Consider the following 6,607-nt stretch of genomic DNA (forward strand, 5'->3'; position numbering starts at 1 on the left):
TTACAGGATGTAGAAAGAGAACGTAATGAAAAAGATGTGACAATTGAAATATGTAGTTTCTGTATTGTGTCCGTGTGTTTATCTACACTTGGTGGTTATTGTGCAATGTGTTTTCAAATCATTACGTACATTACATAACATGTAATTTTGGCAACGTAACAACATCCATTCATGCACATGAGCGATGTTAACACTCAATGCATGTTTGTATGAAAAGACCAAATGTGTTAAACATCATTAACATTGCAATGTATGTGATTATTTCTTCTCTCACTTCATCTTCATGTTGATTACTACATTGTCACATGTGTATGTATACGTGAAAGATGTGTGTTGATTTGACGTTCATCTAACATTTGTCAAAATGTTAAAACCATTCCAAAGTATAGTTCTTTGGATTCTCAACTTTTCCTAAATCATTCAACACAATGACAATGTAGTTAATAAAATTTTTATTTCATTCACGTTAGTTATTCATAATGATCATGATCCTTTATAACTACTGTCAACATATGAACATAAATGAAGTAGACTTTTGCATACGCACACATTTCAGCAACATAGTGTGTGTGTGTTTTAGTTTTTGTGTGATGCATGTATTTCTATCAGAAATAATATAAACCAACATAATAATGTTGCTTTTATCATTGGTGTCACTTAGCTATGTATGTGTTGAACGTTTACTAATAACACTATACTATAGTTACTCATGTGAATTAAATGTACACACAAATGTTCATGGTTTAATGATCTGTACCTAACATTCATTAGCTCATGCATGTTAGGTTACCACTACAACTTAGGTGATAATATAACATTCACACGACTAAAAAGTTTTTATCACCTCTCTATTGTTATTGTGTATGTTCAGATACAATGTCTACGAGTTGTTATGTAGCATTTACATTCTTTGAAAAACACACAAAATCCACGGGGAGCATGGGGAGGATTATTAGTGTTCACTTTTTATTTGTTTGCGCCTTATTTCACTTTAACCACTATACAATAGCATTTACATTCTTTGACAAGTCACATGTGAGATTATAATATATAGTAGATTAATGTGTTTGCTGAGTGATAATGTTGGTTGCATATATCACATGGCAATACATATAATGTTAGTAGAAAAGAAAAAAATATCAATATAAGCTCTAACTTCAGTGCTTACCAACATCATTATGATAATTAAGTGAATAGTAAATATTTGCACAATAGGATAACATTATGTAGTGATTGTTAATCTGCGCACCAATCATTGAAAGCATTGTTACATATTTATTATAATAGTTGTTCGCTAGTCGTCACAATCATCTAATATAATGATTGGCCCATCTGAAATCATACATTGGTCCCATGTATTCATCCTCGACATCTGTGAAATGCAGCAAACACATTATGTTCAAAGATGCCACATTTATCTATGTTTCAGCATGACAACGCTTAACACATCTCTAAATGATTGTGGCTATTCACGCATAAGTTACGTATATGTTTAAACTGCAAGGATAAAACTACAGATACAGAACTATCTCATTTTTCAAATGGCGTTGCTGGCATTACTACTGATATGTTTGTTCCGGTGCCTGTATACATAATAATGTGCACGCACAATGTCTGTTGCGCGCGCACGTCACGAATGTGTGGACTAAATCTTAGCGCATGCGCAAAACGATGTGTATGCTGTGCGTTCAATACATGTCCCTCCATGGTGCTGCTACCAGTACGCATATCATGGCTGAAAGTTATGATATGGAAGCGAAACAAATTCACTTCTACACACGTACATATCTAAACTTTGTAAACGGACGTGTGCCCACGGCCAAAACGGACGATCAGCCAATGAGCGAACAAAATAAGTGTGACGTCATGTTAAGGCACCGTGAAATGCACGCAAACACCCCTACCACTGAATGAACATTGGCCTCCAGCGCTGTTCACGCACCGCCCCACCAACGCGCGCGCATGACACACTGCACTGACCGTAACAATAAGCTACGGCACAGCCAATACTGTTTCAAGCGCGCACGTCGGTTGGGGGTGGGGCTTGCATCGGTAACCTTTTTAAGGACGCCTTGGGACATGACCACGTTCCCACGTCATATGTGGGCGACACTTTGTTTTTATATGTTGAATGCTAAACAATGAGGTGTGTGTGTGTGTTACAGTTAGTGCAACATGTTGAAATGATACTTTAAAAACGATAATAATCTATGATTTAGGACTCCGTCACCAATGTGTAGTAATGGTTCATCATGTAGTATATTGTTATAGGAAATAATGTCTTTGTGCACGCTACATGTAAGGCTGTCTGCAATGTTAAGCTGTATCCACTCATTTGGCTAACAAATGGTGTATATTATTAATGTACACATATATAATTTGAGTAAAGGCATAACGAAATTTGTATTTATCATTCTTGTAGAAGTCAAAACTGATTTGGCTGCAACAACGCACTCCAGGAAGGCACAACAGTATCATCCATGGTTGAGGCAACTGTTGAATCCGGAATCAGACACATCTCCGTGAGGCCGTCATATGGATCTGCAGTGGCTTCTTCAAACAAGACATCTAGAGGTACGTACAGTTGTTGGTTGTTTTCACATCCACATTGGAATTGGCCATATAAGTTTTGATACATATCATAGTAGTTATGTCTATCTTGCATCTGGTCTTGATGAATGGAGGGTGCAGGTATATCAGCAGACGCGACAGTCTGTGCGGCTTCAATGTAACTGGTATTAGGCAAAAATATGCTATTTAACAGAAGATATGTTCCATGTTCCATGGTAAGTTTAAATGATGGCGCAACATGCCAGCATCCATATCGTTGATCTTGCCGATCATGGACACGCTCAAAACATTCATTTCCGGATAAAATGAATCGTACAGAAGTTTTAAAATTTCGTTGTTTGTCAGGTTCTTGGTAGTATGGATATTTCTTTTGGATCAAGTAATAGATTTCCCCCACGGTTCCCCTTTTCTCTGGCGTTGACTCGATTGCTTCATAAATCAAAAATGTGTATGATTTACGTGGATGTCTGTGCAATGTGGAAGCTTCTGCCATTTCTTCTCTCTTCAAGTGTACAGTGTCTAAGTTGAACGCATATGGATGTCTGCTGAATGTGTGAATAGTTACATGTTATCTTCGCGGTTTGTTCCAAGGTTATAATACAACCTAACAGTTATACGCCTAGGTTTTCTCCCACAAGCAATTTGTTACAATAATTGGCTGAAATTCTTTGTCTAAGATACCCTCTTTTCACAGGAATCGAAACTTTACTTTCGGCTTAGGCAATCAAAATGTGCAAAACAAGTTTTCTCTTTTAATTACAATAACAATGTGTGTGAAATCATCTACAGTGCTATGATGAACAGATTTCTACTTACACTTAGCTAAAATTAACCATACACACACATATCTCTCTTTGTCTCTTTTTCTGTTTTTCTCTCTCTCTGTTTCTCTCTCTGTTTCTCTCTCTCTTTCTCTCTCTGTTTCTCTCTCTCTCTTTGACTCTCTCTGTTTGTCTCTCTTGATATATACATAGATATAGATATATATAAATAAATATATATGATACGAACCAATCCAAAGACCAGTAAAGAGACAGCACACCGCACGGGGTTAATCCAAAAATCTATATTCACAATATGAAATACACGTAAGCCAACGTTTCGGTCCCACAGAGAGACCTTCCTCAGGAAGCGTTGGCTTACGTGTATTTCATATTGTAAATATAGATTTTTGGATTAACCCCGTGCGGTGTGCTGTCTCTTTACTGGTCTTTGGATTGGTTCGTATCATACTTATTTTCTATGGGACTAGCATCTGCTATTATAACCTTTTCTACTGCAGTGTGCTGACTGACCTTCATGTAAATAAATATATATATATATAATTAGATAAATATATATGTTGATATATATTTTTATATATATATATTTAACTATATATTGTGTGTGTATATATAAAGTATGTATATAAATGTGTGTGTGTGTGTGTGTGTGTGTGTGTGTGTGTGTGTGTGTGTGTGTGTGTGTGTGTGTGTGTGTGTGTGTGTGTGTGTGTGTGTGTGTGTGTGTGTGTGTGTGTGTGTGTGTGTGTGTGTGTGTGTGTGTATATATAAGACATGCAAATGAACATACAGAAATATTTACAGTTGCTATATATATATATATATATAGATCTTGCTACATTGAAGGCCTTGTTGTGTGCAAACAGGCCTTGTTGTAATTATCTTAACAGTTCATTACAGTTTATAACATTACTGGGTGAGTATGTTTGAGGGCCTAATTGAGTCAGTTGTGTAGAAGTTGTATTTAACAGCAAACAAGGCCTCTTTGCAGCCATCAAGGCCTGTACTGTTCATTCTGATTATATATATATTATATATAGAGTGCTAAACTAAAGGCATTTATGTGTGTAAGCAGGCCATGTTGTAATCATATTCAAAGTTAAATACAGCTGAGTGAATTAGGGGCTCCCTCATACTGATACCATCATTTTAGCAAGTGTCCTAACATTTATATCTCATTATCACAAGGCCTGTTTGCTGACAACAGTGGCAGATATATATATATATCTCTATTTATCAGTTAATATACACACACACACACACACACACACACACACACACACACACACACACACACACACACACACACACACACACACACACACACACACACACACACACACACACACACACACACACACACACACACACACACACACACACACTGTGTGTATATTCATACAGGTTTACAGATCTGTTATTGTAACCAAAAATCATACATGATCACATGCAAACATTATGAACTATGAAAGAAGATTAAGGTAAGTAATGTCTTACAGAGTTAAGACACCAGAAAACATAACATTAAAATGTATGCTGTTATATGGGTACTTACTTAAAGTTGTATCTCAATAATATTAGCATGAAATGACTATCTACAATACCAAAATAACCCACATACATCTCATCTTGAACAAGAGCTAAGTGAATGTCATCTTCCATTAACATGCCAAGTGTGTAATAATGTTGTACCATGAATCAACTGATGATTAATAGATTATTCATATGTTATAAAATATGCCTTCATTCAGTCAGTGAGCATTTATAAACATTCATGTGTACAAGGACATACTTGAATGTTATCAAGCATCTGTACATGATCATACATACACTATGCATGAAATAGTCTGCAGTAAACAACACCAGTACACCAAAAAATTTAGTAAATGTGATTATTTATTTTTGTTTACCCTTTTGAGAGCGAGTCACAGACCTGCTTGTTGGCTGTTGTGTTTGCCTTTTCCCTCTGCCAAGTACTCTGGCCTTAACTGTACCACTTATACTGGCCTGTGGCAAATCTGTGGCACTGGGTGTGGGTTGTGGAACTTCAGTGGCACTAAGTGTGGGCTGTTGCACTTCAGGGGCACTGGGTGTGGGCAGTGGCAGTTCTGTGACACTGGGTGTGGGCAGTGGCCCTTCAGTGGCACTAAGTGTGGGCTGTTGCACTTCAGGGGCTCTGGGTGTGGGCAGTGGCAGTTCAGTAGCACTGGGTGTGGGCTGTGGCACTTCAGTGGCACTAAGTGTGGGCTGTTGCACTTCAGGGACACTAAGTGTGGGCTGTGGCAGTTCAGGGGCAATGGGTGTGGGCTGTGGCAGTTGTGAAACAGTTGATAAACATTGCAAGAGTGATGGTGGAGCACTTTCTTGTTTTTGTGTTTTAATCTTTTTCCAAAAGCTGGTTATTAGTAATTGTTGCCCTAACTTTCTTTTGCGTGTCTCATTTGTAGGTGTCGGTTCCATATTTTGAACAGATGTAAGCGGTTGGATGTTGACAGGGACCTGCACAGAACTTGCACCTGCTGTACCGGTATCATCCAGAACTGGGGAATGAAGAACTGATGACTCAGGAGAAAAAGTAGCAGCATGTAAAGATCCATCCTCTGATGGGGTAAAGTGGAATTGTTGTTCTCTTGCTGTACTCCGAAACTAATTTGCTTAGCTTACATTCAGAACTAGTGCTTGTAATGTCCTGTTTACATTTTGGATTTCTTTAGGAACTTGGATCATGACTTTTTTAATTTGTGACATTTCTGATATTGACCTTTCATGCATCCTTTCATGCAGTGACATCATCCTTTCAAGCACTGACATCATTTCTGAATGGCGACGATTTTCTTCACCCAAGATTCGTTCTTCAGAAGCTGCAATAGCTGAGTAGGTGTCACGAGCAGGAGGACTTGAATGCTGGGTTAATCCAGGAGTGTCAACATCTTCATGGTCACTTGAGTGAATTTGTCCTTGAGCGGCAACATCTGGTTCTACAAATAAAGAAAGACATTATGAACTGCCATGGAACTTTCACTTTGTTTTCACTATAATGATAGTTGTTCTCATAGTGTAACAAATAACATGTTTCCATAATTTTTTATTTGTGTCTAATTAAAAGATGATGCTTGAAGTAACAATGATGTTTCGACTCAGTGTGAAAGAAGAATGAATTAAAGTTTGTTGTAACATCACAACTCCTAGCTGGTACTTTAAAACACACACAATACATGTTGTCAGGAAACACTACATCTTCTGTGACAATAACT

The 6,607-nt window shown here is 37.5% G+C and overlaps 1 long non-coding RNA gene across 1 annotated transcript; it reads left to right on the forward strand.

The window, feature by feature from the left end:
* Nucleotides 1-5,707: 5,707 nt before the first annotated feature.
* Nucleotides 5,708-6,361, forward strand: LOC142492059 (uncharacterized). The gene is made up of 2 exons (XR_012800703.1): nt 5,708-5,961; nt 6,138-6,361. It is a non-coding gene; the product is annotated as an uncharacterized LOC142492059 (long non-coding RNA).
* Nucleotides 6,362-6,607: the final 246 nt, after the last annotated feature.

The sequence above is a fragment of the Ascaphus truei genome, chromosome 4 (genome assembly GCF_040206685.1).
Source record: "Ascaphus truei isolate aAscTru1 chromosome 4, aAscTru1.hap1, whole genome shotgun sequence".
NCBI lineage: Eukaryota > Metazoa > Chordata > Amphibia > Anura > Ascaphidae > Ascaphus > Ascaphus truei.